Below are 20,215 nucleotides of genomic sequence, written 5' to 3' on the forward strand. Positions count from 1 at the left end.
AAACTTTCAAGGTTATGATAGCAATTCTACAAATATTCCCAACATGGCCAAATTTTGTTGACCATACAGTGTATATGACCTGTGACCTTGGTCATATGACTTAAAACTTGCACATGATATTCAGTGATACTGTACTCGACAGCTCTTATGAGAAAGTTTCATGAACTAGATCCATAAATTTTCAAAGTTATGATGGGGATTCAACAATTACCCAAACATGACCAAAGTTTGTTGATCCTAAATGACCTTTGATCTTGGTCATGTGACTTGAAACTAAGGCAGAATATCCAAGTTTCATGAACTACATGTGTAGATCTATAAACTTTTGAAGTTATGACGAAACTTCAAAAACTTAACCTTGATAGAGATTTTGATGTTGATCCCCCTAACATGGTCTAAGTCCATTGACCTCAAATGACCTGACAGTCAGGCAGGATGTTCAGTAATACTTGATTACCCTATCCAAGTTTCATGAATTAGTTCCATACTTTCTAAATTATGACATTTCAAAAACTTGGTTAAGATTTCATGTCGATGACGCTGTCGTTGAAAAAGCGGCGCCTATGATAGTCTTGCTCTGCTATGCAGACGAGACAAAAAAATATGGATTGACAACTGATTTATGCATAAGATATTCATTAATGCAACTTTATGGAATGGATGAGAGAAGGCTTCTGATTCGTCAATTGCCCTCTTTTTATTTTACGTAATCCAGAATATGGCTATGATCGTGGCATACATATACCAGCAATTTCTGCACAGTAGCTTGTGTACAAAACCTCATAGGGTGATGTATCGATTGATACCTTGAAGAAAACAATTATTCTGCGATATTATTTCATTACAATAAATAAATATTCGCTATTTGTGTTTTACAACACTTCGGAATTCAGCGAAAATATGAAAAAACACTGAGTATTTTCCAGCATTAATCTATGAAAAAAGAGCAAAAAATATTGAAAGCGAAAAGCAAAATCCCACAAGTGTGCATTTCTAGGGAAGTTACAGTGCGCAGCTTGCCAGCAGGCCACAAGCGTATACACCTTCATTTTTTTAACTTAGCGCAATTAATTGAATCATATTGTGACGTCACCTCCTAAAGCCATCCACGAAACATTTTGAACATAGTTCAGGTAAGTTCAGATATATTTTGAAACAATTTCAGGTCAGAAGTGTTCCCGTCTTATATAAGACATACATGTAGTACATGCTAATTGTCGTTCAATATAAAATATCATTTGTAAGCATAAATTTTAAATTTCTCTTGTGCGTATGACTACGGACACTCATATTATGGTATATTGAACTCTTTAGCATGCACTAATAAGGTAGACAAACCAAATATGAAATATTTATTTATGATTTCATGTAATAACATATAAGAAAAAGGAAAGTGGGGACATGACTTATTCAGCCCATCCAATGAATATTATGATGACGTGCACAGTACTGTTTTCACAAATCATTGCTAAATTCTAAAATTAAATTTCAGATTTTGATGGAATTATCAGCATTTTGCTTGGTGAATTTTACTCTATGTATAATTATTTTCAGCCCGGAGTATCCCTTTAAAGGGACGCTGCGGGATGAAAATATTTATAACTAAATAAATAGAGTAAAATTCACAGAGCAAAATTCTTCATCAAAATCCGATAACAAACAGCGAAGTTATTGATTTGAGTTTGTTGTTAAAACATTTGTGCACACCGTCATGAATATTAATTAGACGGGCTGATGATATCACATCCCCACTTTCATTATTCTTATGTGAAATCACAATTTTTCCAGTTTTGCATGTATGTGTGAAAAATATGACTCGCTTGTAATAAAATAAGTTGCAGCAATGAATATCTGATGTATCAGTTGTTATTCCAATATTTTTGGCTCTTGAAGGAAAAAATTGAATAAACCTAATTTCAACTAGAATTTAATTCGTCATGCGGACGAATTAGGTGGTCTGTCATGATTTGTCATTCCGTGTCGGCTGATGTATGAAATAAATCATATAGATATCATTGATAATCTTGATCGTAGACATCCTAAGAATAAGTTTTGACCATTGCTAAATGTGATTATTGATGTGATGATGACAATCGTCAAACATACAGCTTCAATCAGATACATACAAGATAGATGATTATATATATAGATGGATGGAGTGGTGGATGGAGCGATGGATGGATCAAGTGATCGATTGAGAGATAAATGATAGGTGGTTATATTAATAAAACATAGATAGACAGACAGACATATAGATAGATAAATAGATAGAGACAAATAAATTGATATAGATAGATAGCCAGACAGACATACATATGGAAAGATAGATAGAGACAGGCAGATAGATTGATGGATATATAGAACGATAGATAGATATACATATCTAAACAGATAAATATGTTATATTAGACAGAGAGATAGACAGATACATATACAGAGTAGGTAGATAGACAGACATATATTCATGCAGATCAATATGATCTTCATGATGACGACGGAATATTCATTATGGATGGAATACTTGTGAAAGACGGGAGATGATAAAGCACTGTTAAAAGGGTCTCTTTCATGTATGACAATACATGTGATATGAAACAAAGTAATTATAATCTGTTTTATCTTGCGAATTTTAAATTTTATACCATTAAATTATCACGAAGGATCATGGACGAGGTGGTAAAAAGAAAAAAAATGAAAAAAAATCTTGTTTACCACAGGACTCGAACCTGCGCCCCTGTGAAAGCGATTCAAATGCGTTATCCATTGAGCCACGATATTCCCCATAGAGAAGTAAGCAATTTTGAGAATTCCAATTTTGCAAGCGAAATACGAGCATGATCCCGGCATCTGATCAAAAATGAAGAGCACATTTTCGAAAGCTTAGAATCTCGGCTACAACATACTAAAAGCTCAGGGAAAACTGACAAGAAACAATGGAGATATGGCTCACGAAATGGAGGAATGTCGAATCTAGTTTTGAGAAAAAGTCATGTCCCATACAGATTACACGCAAAACACATGTGATATGAAAAAAATCAATTATAATCTGTTTTATCTTGCTAAATTTAAACATTTATACCTTTTAAATATCATAAAGGATCATGTAAGAAGTGGCAAAAAGAAAAAAAAACTGAAAAAAAAAATCATCTTGTTCACCCCAGGACTCGAACCCGCGCCGTTTAGAAAGCAGTCAAAGCCACGATATTCCCAATAGAGAATACACGTAAGCAATTTTGAGAATTACAAGTCCAATTTTGCAAGTGAAATACGGGCATGATCCCGGCATCTGATCAAAAAATGAAGGGCACACCTGCGAAAGCTTAGAATCTCAGCTACAACATACTAAAAGCCTAAAGAAAACTGACAAGAAAAAATGGAGATATGGCTCACGAAATAGAGGAATGTCGAATCTAGTTTTGAGAAAAAGTCATGTCCCATAGAGATTACACGCAAAACACATGTGATATGAAAAAAGCAATTATAATCTGTTTTATCTTGCTAAATTTTAACTTTTATACCTTTTAAATATCATAAAGGATCATGTAAGATGTTGCAAAAAGAAAAAAAAAACTGAAAAAAAAAATCATCTTGTTCACCCCAGGACTCGAACCCGCGCCCTTTAGAAAGCAGTCAAAGCCACGATATTCCCCATAGAGAATACACGCAAGCAATTTTGAGAATTACAAGTCCAATTTTGCAAGTGAAATACGGGCATGATCCCGGCATCTGATCAAAAAATGAAGGGCACACCTGCGAAAGCTTAGAATCTCAGCTACAACATACTAAAAGCCTAAAGAAAACTGACAAGAAAAAATGGAGATATGGCTCACGAAATAGAGGAATGTCGAATCTAGTTTTGAGAAAAAGTCATGTCCCATAGAGATTACACGCAAAACACATGTGATATGAAAAAAGCAATTATAATCTGTTTTATCTTGCTAAATTTTAACTTTTATACCTTTTAAATATCATAAAGGATCATGTAAGATGTTGCAAAAAGAAAAAAAAAACTGAAAAAAAAATCATCTTGTTCACCCCAGGACTCGAACCCGCGCCCTTTAGAAAGCAGTCAAAGCCACGATATTCCCCATAGAGAATACACGCAAGCAATTTTGAGAATTACAAGTCCAATTTTGCAAGTGAAATACGGGCATGATCCCGGCATCTAATCAAAAAATGAAGGGCACACTTGCGGAAGCTTAGAATCTCAGCTACAACATACTAAAAGCTTAAAGAAAACTGACGAGAAAAAATGGAGATATGGCTCACGAAATAGCGGAATGTCGAATCTAGTTTTGATAAAAAGTCAGGTCCCATAGAGATTACACGCAAAATGAGGAAAAATGACATGCCTCTTTTCATCGCTGTTTTACGCAATGATGCGTTTCTCAAAATGAAAATTCATGACACTAATGAGAAAAAGTACATTCTAAACTACAACATATCGAAATCTGGGCGAAAAATGATCTATATTTGAGAAGTTACAACCAAATTTGCATAAATTTGATGACGTCATTTTTGAAAAAATGAAATTTTTAGTTTAGGCGCCATTTTGATGACGTCACGATATAATTTAGGGACAATGGTGACATGAAATCAAATCTACAACTCATACTCTATCGATATATGAAAAAAAAATTGGGGGTCAACGGACTATTTAAAGAGCTACAGTGAATTTTCAATAGGCATGTTTTTGCCCATATATGGCCTATAGTGAGAGCTCGCGCGCAAACGTGCTGCAGACTTTAACGGGTGTTAATTTCGTCATTAATGGTCGTAGGTTGATCAAGGTATCGAATTGTTCAGAATTTTATTATCAATGCAATGATGTAAAAAAAACGGTGTTTCTGCGTTGCGTTAAGGTGTTACGCGCGGAAACGCGCACGCATGCGTGCGCGCGCGCAAATTCTTGAAATGCTTAGAATGACCTAAAACGTACTCTCGTTTGGTCAAAAAGTGATTTTGAGCATTTTTAAATTTTGACGCGCGCGTCGTGACCTCCAGGTGACCTTTGATGACATGACCTGATGACCCTTGACCTGAAGTTGATGTGATGTAAATTTGATTGATTTTTGATAATTGATAATGGAGATGTGATTGATAATGTGATTTTACAAAATGGCGCCTAGATGACGTCATGATGACCTGATGACCTTGAAAAGCTTCACTGCACGTGTCCATGACAGATCCTATAGATGACATGAAATTCAATGAAATTGAGCAAGTCCATTTTGAGATAACTTGGCGACAAGAAAAATCCGTAAAAATAAATAAATAAAGAAAATTCTGACGAAATTAAGAGGTGATCTGTCATAGACAGACCACCTAATAAAATACCAAAGAACAAGTGGGGATATGACATCAGTTTGCTCATTGAATATTCATGAAGACATGACTTATTATTTTTCTCTCTCGCTGCACTCGCTCTGGACTTATACTTTATCATCAACTTTTTGCTGCGCAAGCCATGCTGTTTCCAATCTTTTTTTAACTTATCACCATTGAGCTGCTTCACCGCAATGCTTGGGCTCAATCATAACAAATCCTGTTCATAGTCCACTCACACAAATGTGAGGTTAAACCTCGCACCGAGAACAGCGTTTGGCAGTGTATTTCTAGCCAGTGGGTCACGCGTGCTGCGACGCCACTTCTGGCATCATGAACACATGACTTCTAAAGCTTGATTTCTCTATGCGCGGTGGCATGTAATGTCTACTGACCCTTGAGTGTTCATAGTCATACCTAGACCAAAAGCTTGAAGTACAATTTATAGATTATTATTTAACAAATAATAAAATCTAATATGTGATTATACATAATTATTATCATTATCAAATTTCATTTGTTCAATAATTTTCATCTATAAATAGTTCTTTAACATCGCTAATCGAAGATACGTCATAACGAAGTGGTTCAAGGGTCAAGCCTATTGAGTATTGTATTTGCTTTGTTGACAAATGGATCGAGGGATCTACACGAGATCGGTCTGGTATGAAACCTCTCATTTTCCCCCTTTTTATTAACAGATTTTTTGCACCTTCATACGCATAAGGCGTATAGATAAATAGAATGAAACAAATTTACAGATTTCTTATGGATTTCCTTGGGAAATCCATCTTTACATGCCTCTCTTATATGCCTATGACAGGGGTTTCAAAGCTTTGTGTAGGGACAGTGATTTTCCGTTTCAAAAAATGGCCTTTTCCGTTTCAGAAAATCTCAAATTCCGTTTCAGCATGTCAGAAAACGGAAATTCCGTTTCCCCATACACTTTGTACACAAGGAAAAGTGACAATTCCGTTTACACATTGAATAGCAAAATCACAGTGCGTACACTCGCACTAGCCAAAATTTGTATCTGTTACTTACTGGACCAACAACACAATAAAATCCGTTCTAATCGGATCTATGCGGGTGCATTTAAGAATTTTTCAATCACATTTAGCATGCATACATCCTCACCTTTCACAAAAGTAGCATTATTTTGCAGTGAAATTTAATTTCATCGATAATTTTTGGGGTTTTTTGGACGTCGTTATCATCTGACAACGGCTTTCGCCAATCCGCCATCTTGGATTTTAAGACCACGATATCGTGCTGTTACATCTTCAAACGTAGAGGGCAGCAACACACGACCATGCAGTTGAGCGATATGAAGCTCAACTCGGGCAGGCCGGGTACAAGCGCGGGGTACTATCGCGTGTGATGATGTCGAGAGCAGTCACGATGTGTGAATTGTCATTATTGTAGCGAAGTGAGATCGTGTTTTCTGGGGTTTTGTGGCCATTTAATACTCTCATTTTGTTATTTTGGAGTAATTTCTGTTGCTTTTCTGTGTATTTTGAGGGAAAATACGTTTTCTGTGAATTTCCGTTTGAAATGCCACTTTCCGTTTCAAAAGGCCTTTTCCGTGAATTCCGTCCGTTTTCCGCGATCGCGGAAAATCACTGTCCCTATTTGTGATGAAGTACCAGTATAGATCTACATCAAAATATCAAAAAATATCATCACAATGTCCTCAAGGCTATCACAATGCAGGCTTTGTGTCACCGTTTGCGCACTCCCCTTTTCCTTTAAAATTTTGTGTGATTTGTTTTTAACAGCCCATTTGGTTGGATCAAAAAGATGCAGAGTGGGAGGAGCTGATCAGCTGAAGTCAACATGAAATGAGATAACACAGTTTTCAGAATACGAATTTGGAGTATGTTAGTGGCGTGTTAAATCAGATAGGAAACACAATCAGATAGGTAACACAATATTTAACACGAAAGTTAACATGATTTTCAGAATACCGCCCCTGGCCTGGCCTGGTTTATTGATTTGAAATTGTGCAATTGTGAACAAAACAAATTTCCAATATGGATAAATACAGACAAACTTAACTTAAACTAATAATATTAATAATAATACAATAAATGATTATAACACAGTTCTTGTATAGTGCATAACGTCCCTAATAAGCACTTTTAAAGGACTTGATATACCCCGCCCCCGGCTTAATAGCCCCGCAGCTAGACAGGAATAACCGTCGTTTCTGGGGATTTATTCAACAATTTCTGACATTTTACTACAATCCCCATTTGGTGAGTGAGCCAACGCAGTTCAGCGGAACAACCAAAATACAGAGACTGAAGCTTTTGGTCTACCCCGCAGCCTGCCTGAGCGCGGTGGCATTTCAAGCCTCAAGGAATAAATTCCTGCCAGGTACCCATTCACATAACCTGGGTTGAGTGCAGCACAACATGGATGAATTTCTTGCTGACGGAAATTACGCCATGGCTGGGATTCGAACCCACGTCTAAAGTCTTAAGAGCTTCGACTCAGAAGGTGGCGCGCACGAAAAACCATTCCTATCACCGGCGTGTGCAATGTCTTATGTACACATTTTCAATGGGGATGTCATATTTCTGTGATACAGTAATTCGAATTGCACATGAGCCGAATTCCCAGCGCTCTAACGTGTGGTCATGGTGGTCGTGCAAGAAAATGATAAACATCTCATTGCGCGACGGATTTTGCCCGTGGATTTTGGCGTCGTCCGTTTCTTGAATAGTCACTATTTGATAGAAAATGCAACCAAATATGCCATATGCTGTACAGACTACAGTAAATAACAATTCGAATCTGAATTCTGATATAAACTACATTTAGACTAATACTTACTGTCAACAAACTGTTTCTACTCCTATGTAGTCATTTTCTAATATTGGCTGACTTGTGTCCTTTTCATTCAGCATCTCCAAACCAGTGGCCGAATTAAGAGAGCGAGAGATCGTAGTCCCCCGGTCCCATGCGGAAGCCGTTGTTGAAAGGCCACCACTGAAACTAAAAGATTAAAAATTTGCGAATTGCCCAATTTGTAAAGTCTTGTACCCTTTAATACAGCGGTCTTCAAGACTCACTGAAATATGTCATCTCTTTATAATGGCTCATAATAGACCCCTCAAAGAACTCTGAAAGACTGATGGATATTTCTTGTCTCACTGGTCTATTAGACTAGTCCGATAAGTATAGACATGGTCTTTCAGAGATTTATTTATTGATATATTTATATTCCACAATCACCAAAGTACATTTCGTAATAAATCATGTTTACAATGAAAAAAAAATGCATAACACATGCAGGACTGAAACGTAGCAATGAAATTAAAAAAAGTGGAGGGGCCTACTAAAAAGCAGTGCTTGTATGTAGACCCCCTATCAAAACTTTATACAAGGGTAATATGATACAGATAGAGTAAAATAATCAGCAAAATTTTATACAATTATATATAAACACTGTAACACAAATGTATATACACTATATACGAAATTAAATATTGACTTTAAAATAATCAATACTACCGTAGAAATTTTCTGATGAGTAATTTAAATCGGTTAAGATTAGCTGCCTCTTTCATTTCTCTGTCCAGAGAATCAGAGTTTTGGTCCTGTGAAAAATACAGTTTTGCTAGAAAATACTGATCTACTTTTAGGTAAGTGATGGTCATTTGATTGTCTCGTATTATATGAATGTAAAGTATTGTTTCTCATAAATTTCTTTTGTAGGACATTAGGTACACTATTTCTATCTAGCTGATACATGAATTGGAATAGTTGCAAGCGGTACAGGTCATTGACTTTAAGGATACGTTTCTGACGAAACAATTCATCCGTATGATGAGCTTTAAAGGACATATTGCATATTATTCTCATTACTTTTTTCTGAAGTAGCAAGACTTTATTTAGTCTCGATCTACAATACAACAAGTGATCTTTCAGAGTTCTTTCCATGGAGTTTGCCTGCATGGTCTTTCAGTGATCTTTGAATGATCTTTCAATGATCTCTCATGAGTCTTACAGTCATGATCTCCGCAAAAATCTTGAGAGACTGTCGAAAGATAACTGAAAGACTATTAAGACCTTTGAAAGCCCATCGAAATACTTCTGAAAGACCACTGAGACCATTTTCCTGTAAAGACCGTTGTAAGACTGTTTTGAACCCTTTCAAAAAAGTTTTGGAGCCTATGAAGACCACGAAGACTCCCGCGAAGACCACTGAAAGATTGGTCAGGACTCAAGACCTCAAAGACTGTAAAGACCGTTGTAAAGACGTTGTAAGACTGTTGTGGCGTTTCAAAAAAGTTTTAATTGGAGCCTAGAGACCACGAAGACTCCCGCGAAGACCACTGAAAGATTGGTCAGGACTCACCAGGACCATTCCCGAGACCATAGGTTCATTATTGAGAGACCTCTGAAAGATCAACCAAATTCAAAGGTCTTTCAGCGGTCGATCTTGATGATGGGGGTTTAAGAACGCGAGCTGAGAGCTTATAAAGCTCGCTGGAACTCAAAAGTGGGCCGCGGGTGCACTCGTTACGGGTATCAAAAACACGATTCCCCCACAAAAAAGTGGTTTTGAAAGACTGGTCAATGGTCTTATCGTGGGGTCAAACGTATGGGATATTTTTTTTTTCAAAGTTTTTTTTAATTTCAAAGACAAACCAAACGTCCTTGAGATATATATTACTATAATTTCTTTTCATAGCTTTTCCCAGGGGCTTTTTCCTCCTCGTTTCCGAAAAGTGTTTGCCAAACTCAACTGCAAAGTGGGGGGAGCATATACAATCATATCTATTTAAGCTAATTGTTATAGTAAGTAGACAAAACTTGTTTTATAAAAGGTGACAACCTTTTATAGGGGCCAATTATCGGTGTTAATGAAGCCTGCGAAAAAAAAAACTTGTTTAGAGGGTTGATTGTTTTTCACATGAGAGAAAAACTCGTTTAGCTAAGGGGGTAATATTGGATCTGGCGTGGTGCATGCACGAGTAAAGCAATGACTGGGCAGACATGCCCCCCTGAGGATGCATGTTTTGTGCACAGCAGCAACTGCGGTGTTAACCGATGTACATCATAGGACCACACCAGTTAGTGTTAGTTTAACACCTAGAGGTGCTATTACAACACCTTTTGTTGTTACATTTACACTCTTTGGTGTTATGTTTAATCTCTAGGGTGTAATTTTAACACATCAGGGTGTGGTCCTCTATTAACACCAATTGGTGTCAGTTTTAACACCGCAGTTTTTACAGTGTGGGGTGCGGATGCAGGTACTCATTACTATAGTAACGGATGGGGATGGCGGGCCGATCGGCTGCTCAAAAAAAGGGGGGGGGTGTAATTTGCAAGCGCAATTCTATGAGGGTCGGAAGTATAGTCAGCAGGCACAGATCCTGATTGGAACTTTGATCAACAAGTGTGCCTCCACGCAAAGACTAGCACGTACAAAAGAGCGAGAGGGCTCCTTCAGTACACAAGACATGAGTAGGCTGCACATTCAGACCCTTAAACTCGAGTGAAGGGTTTGCCCAGCAGACTAGCCCTCGGGCCGTCACCCACCCTAAAACTGTTGAGTGGAATAGTAAGACGAAAATCTTGTTTGATAAAAAAAAATATTGGTGAAGGTTGAGGAAAATCCAATGAAAGATAAAGAAAAGTTTGTTGTTAAAATTCCAGGAAAGGATATTACAAAATGCTGGTGAATTTTCAGGAAAATCTATGAAAGATTAAGAAATTTATTAGACTTTTTAGATTTTTTATTATCATTATTGTACGTACACGAGCAGCTGTCCCAAAGGCCTATGTAATGAAATATTTAATTTTAGAATATTTCATGATATAGATCTTTCACGAGTGGTTTGTCTGTTGATATAGGTATATACTTAGAAAATGACGTTTCCGTGATCAACTTTATTTTACGCGATAAATGGGAAAGCTGCTTGCATAATGACGTCTGACAAAAAATTATGATAACTTTAAAATCTCTTAGATTTTTATTTTTAAAAATTTGCTGAATCAACTTTTTGTCAAGATAAACTTGACATCCCGCTTCGATGCTAAGTTTGCAATTCATTTATTTTGTTTTGATAAAATACGGAGGCGTGCATGCATGCGAGCTAGAATTATTTTCTTTATAAAAAAATGCGTCAGAAGTTTAAAGGGCGCTGTATAATAATCAATCTAGTCTGCAACTTTGAAGAAAGCTGCCGGCCGACACACGACATTCATTGCATCATGACCAGATGGGCGTATCCAGGATTTTTTTCAATGGAGGGCCGGTGAACATTTCCCCGATGAAAATTTGACAAGAAAAAAAGAAAAAAGAAAAGAAAGAGCAGATTTGGTTGAGAAGATAATTAAAGGATAGTTTAGAAACAAAATCAAACAAAGAAATATATAGACCTAGATGCATCGAAGGGTTGGGGAACAACTATTTACAAAAAAATGATTAAAATTTAATCCATTTCAAACTTAACCGTCAAAACTCTTAGTAAGAATCGTATTTTTCAACGAGGACTACAGAATAGTGACTACAAAAATGGTGCTTAAGAGACAACTATATTTCCCCGAGTATTTATATCGACATCACAAACGGGGAAAGCTTTTCTTATTTTGTCACAATTTTCTTGCAAGGTTGCAAATTAAAACTATTTGGTTGTCTCATGTTTTTCAAACATTCGTGACTTTCTTCTATTTCTTTTAAATTTTCACCGTCATGTTACATTTTTTCTTATTTCTCCCAACCTCAATACCAAGATTTGGGTAGGCCCTATAATAATGACTGATGAAAGTTATCAATTCAATTCAAAAGAACATTCCACACTAACCAATGTGAACATTCAGAATATAAGTAGATCGTCGCAACTAATAATTGGTATATTACAAGTAAGGAGACATAAAATCAATAATGATTTGTAAGAGAAAGAGAGGAGGAGAGAGAGAAAGAAAGAAAGAAAGAAAGAAAGAAAGAAAGAAAGAAAGAAAGGAGAGATCAGAGAGGGGGGGGGGAAGCGGGCATGCAGACAGATCAATTAAGAGTCCGAGACCAGTCGAGCCAGAACATTGAGGGGCAAGACTTGGCATAACAATAATAGTTATTTATATAGCGCTTATTACACTTTGTTTCTAAGCGCTTTACATATTGCAATTATTATCACCCGGTCATTAGATCCTGACATGCCCGCTCAGCGGGCGTCGATCCATTTTTCAGATTGAGCGGGGGGGGGGGGGCTATTCATTTTTCAGATTGTGTGAGTGTGTGTGACTCATGAGAAAGAGACACATATCTCATCAACAAAGACATCAACAAATTAATGCGAGCGCGAAGCGAAAATTTAGATATTTCGATCTGAAAAAAATTGAGTTAAATGGAAGTTTTTGATCAAGAACAAGATATATATATCCAACAAAAGATTATTGCAAATCGAAGCGGGAGTTCTTTTGATGTTCAGAACTGAAAACGGGACATTCTATTTACCTATTTAATCATGAAAAGTATGGGGTTTTGCCACCGAAATGATGCGAGCGCGAAGCGCGAGCTGAAAATTTTGTATTCCAATCTGAAAAGCGGACATTTTGAGCACGATTTTAAATAAAGAACGAGTTTTGTATCTCAATCTCGCTTGCTGATTTCTGTTTAACATTATAATCTTATTTCATTTTTGCACATGCGGAATTATTGGGGGGGGGGGGGCAAAACGATATGTTTGCCCTCAATATTTTCATTGGTGGGGCGATCGCCCCCCCCCCCCCCAGGATCGACGTCTCTGTAAACTTTCTCCATTTTCTTGGGAGCATTCCAACAGTCCCAAGAGTCAATATTGCTATAGGCATACTACATATCTGCTTTCGTATCCTACCTGTATTAGGCCTAACATCCGGGTGGGGAGTGGCACAGTTTGGATTGACGCCTAAATGCCAAATAGGCCGGGGTGCACATTCGAACACACGACCCTCTGATTGCCAGGAGAGAGTCCAAACCTTTACACCACGACGCTTTCATGCCTTTGGTCTATGCACATTGGGGCAAGATTTCTAAAAAGGAGCGCATGTAAGCGGAGCGAGCTAGCAGGATTTTACACGATTTTAGTAGGTCTACATAAATCTAATTTTGTGATAGATATTGTCGATCCTTACATTCAGAAAATGATTTCATATTCTACCCATGTCATCTTTTCTCCTTTTAGGTCGTGATTTTTCAAAATCTTTATCTATTCATCTTTTTATTTATTTATTCATTTATTTATTATCATCATCATTTTATTTTATTTTTTTTTTTGGGGGGGGGGGGGGGGGGTGGGTCCATTGAACTGCCATATAAGCAAGTGATAGAGACAAAGAAAAGTGGGGGAGATTCAATGTTTTGGATGCATAGCCAGTCTCCTAAATTTCCTGTACTGAAAATGTAGGAAATGGTGAAAAAGAAAAATTCGTTTTCATGATAAACCACGCAATTCCGGTGTTGATCTTTTCCTCATTTTTGTTTGTTATACCAAGAAGAGAAATAATATAAAGTTGGTAATTGCCATTATAGGTAGGTCATTTATGATCAAAATAGGCAGTTAGCAGGTAACCCATCTTTGCCCTAGTTTGCATTCTTTATACAAGGAATCATCATGAAATATCACTTCGGTTTATTGATGATTATTTTCTCCCTTTCTCTGCATGAAGGTAAGTGGGTTTTTTTTAATATAACTTCATCGTTATTCTATACATCTATTTGCGTTCTCTTTTATTTAAAGGAGAATGAAACCTTTGGAACAAGATCGCTTGTGTGAAAACAGAAAAATCAAAGAAACAGATCAACGAAAGTTTGAATAAAATCAGACAAATAATGAGAAAGTTATGAGCATTTGAATATTGCGATAACTAATGCTATGGAGATAGCGAATTGGCAATGCGACAAAGATGTGTGATGTCACTTGTGAACAACTCTCCCCATTACTATAGTATATATTTCACTAGAATTGCCTCTTTTGTCACATCTATCCATAAATCATGTGTTTTGTCTACATGAGGGCATGTAATACATATTTTTAAGAATACATCATGGTTAAAGTTTGTATCATCATAACAAAAAGCAAAAAGAGACATTTTGAGGGTATTTTATAGTCCACCAAAGGGAAAGTTGTTCATCAGTGACATCACACATCCTTGTCGCATTGCCAATGTGAGGATCTCCATAGCATTAGTGATTACAATATTCAAATGCTCATAACTTTCTCACTATTTGTCCGATTTTCTCAAACTTTCTTTATTCTTATTCTTTGATTTTTCTGTTTCTACACAAGCCTATTTGTTCCAAAGGTTTCATTCCCCTTTAAGGGATTCTAGTATCGTGTTCAGTGCATGGTTTACTAAATTAATCAAATGAATGAAATTGAAGAGAATTTTACAATATAGGTCTATATAAAGTCACAATCCGGTGATAAAATGATTTACAACTATTTTAGTAGTTGAATTTGAACTTGAAAAACATTAATCGGTTGTTATCAACCTAGGCCTACTAATTTAGCCCCAAGGAAGTGGAACACATCCCTACTATTCTGTCTTGGGTTGCCTCTTGCAATTGTACATCTGTATCTGGATATAAACTAATAATAAATATTAATATTTCATTGTACTCTTCTTCTAGGGTCTGCTATGCCTTTCACACGGCTGGCTGGTTATCTTCCCCATGTTGGTCATGATCATACTACATACATGAATCAAGGTAGCAGAATATTACCCATCTTGAGGTCAGCAGATGTCTTCTCTGGATCTGGTGATGGCGGTTCTATATCAGGGTCAGGATCAGATTCAGGGTCAGAAGAAACAACTGATTCTGATCGTCTGGATTTTCAATCACATTTTCAACACACTCACATTGAATTAGAGTGATCAGTCTCTACTACTGACGATAGTTCAAGAAAAAAAGAGTCCTGATTATCACTTTCCTCTTTGTAATCAGCATATGATTCCAACATATATTATACTATAATATCATATGATTTTGTGAGGTTGTAGAGTTTGGCATCATGTAGTGTGATAATAACAAATTGTAGTAATTACATTTTATTCAATACTAATGATTATGCATCTTCCTAAATGTCCTTTGAAAAGTAGAAGTTATTCATATATGGTCAATTGTTTTGTTTGGATGCATGCTTCTAAATAAATTCAAACATGATTTACATAATATTGAAGATATGTTTAATTGTGGAATATATATTGAGACAAGAAAGTAATCTGAACAAGGCAGTTCTTTCTAGACACAAAGCCCAAAGAAAACTTGTGAGACAGGAATAAATATGGTAGAGAGAGAGAGGGGGGGGGGGGGCAAATAAATACTCCCTCTTTTTTTCAAGAAAAGGTCAAAAGAAAGTCATTATTGTTCATGAAACATGTGAGCACAATCTCAATGTCTTTATGGTGTCTGAAGCAGTGTATGGATAAAGAAATTTCCCTTCTTAGCGCAATAACTGTGTGTTCAATAATATGACCATTATTTTGGAAATCTTAATTTTCTTTAATACACTATGAAATTGTACATGTATATCACTGTAATGAAAGAAATCAAACATGAGAAACAATTGATTATCCATTTAGCTTCACCATTTAAATTTTAGAAAAGGCCTGTAAAGATCATGCAAGGAAGGGAAATATATTATTATGCATGTATCAGGTGGTCCTTTTTAGCTGTTCTTCATGGGGTGAAATAGGTTTAAGTCTGTAATAACACTGCGCTGCTTAAGGATGCTCTTACCACAACAAGTTTATAATACTCTCACTCATCTTCATTTCACTATTAGCCATCAGTTAGTCTACTTAGTTATCTTTGGTAGCAACAATGATGAAGTCTCCAAATAAGAAATGATAAAGCACTCTTGTGACATTTTGTAGCTTTCTCACTAGGCCAATCTACAATATGTTTTGTATTTCAAACTCAATTACTCAACCATATCAAATATTCACTTGTATCTACTGAGTGGAACTAATATCAGTTTGTTCAATAAAATTGCACCAAATGTATGCCTAACAACACTTAGTTTGTTATTTTAGCTTGTCTTTTTCTCCATTCTCCCAGCCTTCCTTGAATACTTTGATTCCATTTTTTAAACAAATTTGTAACCAGCAAACCAAGAGGGTGTGGATGTCATGGATGGCAGACATGCTGGTGTTTTTAAAGAGCCATATCAGATAAGCGGGGAACCACACATGACATACTAGTGCTAAGTTACAACAAGTGGAATGCCTCTGGCCGTCTCACCTGCATCACGCGGTTCAATATAGCAGCAGTGCTGACTTTGAATACTACTCTAACTCGCACAAGATGTTCAGTGATACATGGTTACTCTTATGTCCACTTTTTATGAACTAGACCAATAAACTTACAAAGATATGATGGTTATTCAACAAAAAACCCCAACATGGCCAAAGTTCATTGACCTTACATGACCTTTGACCTTGATCATGTGACCTGAAACTCGAACAGGATATTCAGTGATACTTGATTACTCTTATGTACAAGTTTCATGAATCAGATCCATAAACTTTCAAAGTTATGATGGTAATTCAACAGATACACCCAATTCGGCCAAAGTTCATTGACCTTTGACCTTAGTCATGTGACCTGAAACGCGCACAGGATGTTCAGTGATACTTGATTACTCTAATGTCCAAGTTTAATGAACTAGACCAATAAACTTTCAAAGTTATGATGGTAATTCAACAGATATCCCCGATTCGGCAAAAGTTCATTGACCCTAAATGACCTTTGACCTTAATCATGAGACCTGAAACTTGCACAAAAATTTTCAGTGATGCTTGATTACTATTATGTCAAAGTTTCATGAATCAGATCCATAAACTTTCAAAGTTATGATGGGATTTCAACAGATATCCCCAATTCGGCCAAAGGTCATTGACCCTAAATGACCTTTGACCTTGGTCATGTGACGTGAAACTCATGTAGGATGTTCAGTGATACTTGATTAACCTAATGTCCAAGTTTCATGAACTAGGTCCATATATTTTCTAAGTTATGATGACATTTCAAAAACTTAACCTCAGGTTAAGATTTCGATGTTGATTCCTCCAACATGGTCTAAGTTCATTGACCCTAAATGACCTTTGACCTTGGTCATGTGACATGAAACTCTAATAGGATGTTCAGTAATACTTGATTAACCTTATGGCCAAGTTTTATTAACTAGGTCCATATACTACCTAAGTTATGACGTCATTTCAAAAACTTAACCTCAGGTTAAGATTTGATGTTGACGCCGCCGCCGCCGCCGTCGGAAAAGCGGCGCCTATAGTCTCACTTTGCTTCGCAGGTGAGACAAAAACCCTTCTGAAAATCAAGCATGGGCAACTTTATAAGTTAAAGAGTTTGCAGAACCCAGTACAGGACTTTTTCATCTGTAATTTTTTAAACTAAATAATAATATAAAACTAGAAATTTGACATGTCCAAAGGACACAGATGCCCCCCCCCCCCTTAACGCGATCAGAAATTTCTTATTATATGATTGAACTTAATATTGTGCAGAAACCAATATGCATACATATAATGAACAAATTTAGACCATTGAACCAACTCGCATATATAATGAGCTGTGACCTTTGAACTGTGGACTCCAAATTTGAACTTAGCCTGTATTTTGGTGTCATCTACCTACACACCCAAATTTGAAAAAATCCAGTTAATATTTTTCGAGTAATTGCGCAGAAACCAAGTGGGGAGACGGAAGGACGGACAGGGGCAATGCTTAATGCCCCCTCCGAACTTCATCTGCGGGGGCATGAAAATATGGAAGAAAAAGTTTAGCACTTTTCCTGAAAAACCTTGCATTCAGGAGAGCACATACTACAAAGTACTTTATGGTGCAAGGTTTTATACACCGTAACCCATTTTAGTAATAAATGACCATCAAAATACTTTACCTTAATACAGGGATAGATAGAATAATCAAAAGGGTTACTTTAATCACAGAGAATGATATATATATATATATGATAATAATCTAACGAACTATGGGGGTGTAAAAACAGAACATGACAGACAAGGGGGGGGGGTATAACCAAGAATGAGAGAGAGTTGTAACATATATGAAAGAAAATAATTGCAATTCAGATTTCAAAGATCTTATTACAGTACAAATACATGGTGAACTTTATTAGAGGCTCAAGACAATAATAGTAAACCCATTTTCTTCATTAATATGTCAACACATGTATAAATACAAGGGACATTTACATGATGTATGTGTATAAACTCAGCCATCAGTCGCAAAACTGGCTAAAGGCATAGGTTAAAATTGATTTTACTTGAAAAAGAAAGCCTAGAAACAATGCTTCGAGCTTAAAAAAGATGCAATATAAAGTGACTAAACAACCATCTTAATTTCATCCCATACGTAACATATGTTGTGTATGGGATGAAATTAAGATGATTGTTTATTCCGGGAGAATAAGTATTATGATGAATGATTTTTCAGTCACAGATTTCTTGAAAGTGTCTGCACAAATTTGATTTTTTTCTTTCTCTTCCTCAGTGTTTTCTAAAAATCCATATGAACAATATTATATACATGAATCAAAAATACTTCTTTTAAGTTTGATAGGACCTATGATAGCATGTAATCACCTATGCCTTTAAACTTTGGTAAAAGTACTGCTATTTCATCAAGCAGGCAGGATATAAGACAAGTGTCAATCTTAGACTAATAATGCAAGCAATAGTGGCACAACCTGCAACATGAATTATTGAACCATTCATTTGGGCATCGAAATTCGGGGACTTCTTTGTAATTTAATGTAAACATAATCTTGTGCAAGTGTAGAGCTTAAAAGACCTCTGCTTTTTATTCATCACTGTAATGCATACAACAGATTATCAGATTCTTTGGCAAACAATGCCAAACATACATAATGTCTTGATAATCTTTTCAGCTCAACTGCATATTTTCAATAAAGCTTTTCATAAGTTACAAACTTGTATTATGGACAGAACTGGTGACTCATTCTTGTGTTTACGAGAAATCCCACATTTTCTTGTGTTTCAACATAGTGGTACTGAATTTCCTACACCCTATGAAATTCTGACAAATAATAAACTATGCATTCAGATGCTTGTTAAAAAGAATTCAATCTACAACAAGTGGAATGCCTCTGGCAGTCTTGCCTGCATTATTATGCAATTCGATATAGCAGCAGTGCTGACTTTCATAACAGCTTGAAAAGTCATTCAAAAAAGAAAACATTCATATGATAATAAAATACTATGTCCATTGACCCAAAATGACCTTTGACCATGATCCCATGATCTAAGATGTGTGCAAAACAATAATTTATACTTGATTACTCTTATGTCTATGTTTCTTCAATTAGATCCATAAACTTTCAAAGTTACGATGGTAATTCAACAAATACCCCCAACATAGCCAAAGTTTATTGACCCTAAATGACCTTTGACTTTGGTCATGTGACCTGAAACTCGGGTAGGATGTTAAGTAATACTTGATTACTCTTATGTCCAAGCTTCATTAACTAGATCCATATTCTTTTAGAGTTATGACATTTAAAATATTGAACCTTGGTTAAGATTTTGTTTTGATTCCCCTAACATATTCTAAGTTCAATGACCCTAAATGACTTTTGACCTTGTTTATGTGACCTGAAACTCACAAAGGATGTTCAGTGATACTTGATTAATCTTATGTCCAAGTTTAATGAACCAGATTTATAACTTTTCAAGTTATGATAGAAATCGACAAACAGTCAAACATGGCCAAAGTTCATTGACCCTATATGACCTGTTACTTTAGTCATGTAATCTGAAACTTGGGCAGGATGTTAATACTGGATTACCCTTATGTCTATCCAAGTTTTATGAACTAGACTAGGTCCAT

General features: G+C 36.2%; 1 protein-coding gene across 1 annotated transcript in view; it reads right to left on the minus strand.

Moving 5' to 3' along the window:
* LOC121410290 (protein phosphatase 1H-like) overlaps positions 1 to 8,367 on the minus strand; it is a 37,169-nt gene extending 28,802 nt beyond the window's left edge. The window contains exon 1 of the mRNA XM_041602282.1: positions 8,164 to 8,367. The gene's annotated coding sequence lies outside the window, so the exon portion shown is untranslated. The remainder of the gene's footprint in view (positions 1 to 8,163) is intronic.
* Between the last annotated feature and the right edge of the window lie 11,848 nt (positions 8,368 to 20,215).

The sequence above is a fragment of the Lytechinus variegatus genome, chromosome 3, assembly GCF_018143015.1.
Source record: "Lytechinus variegatus isolate NC3 chromosome 3, Lvar_3.0, whole genome shotgun sequence".
NCBI lineage: Eukaryota > Metazoa > Echinodermata > Echinoidea > Temnopleuroida > Toxopneustidae > Lytechinus > Lytechinus variegatus.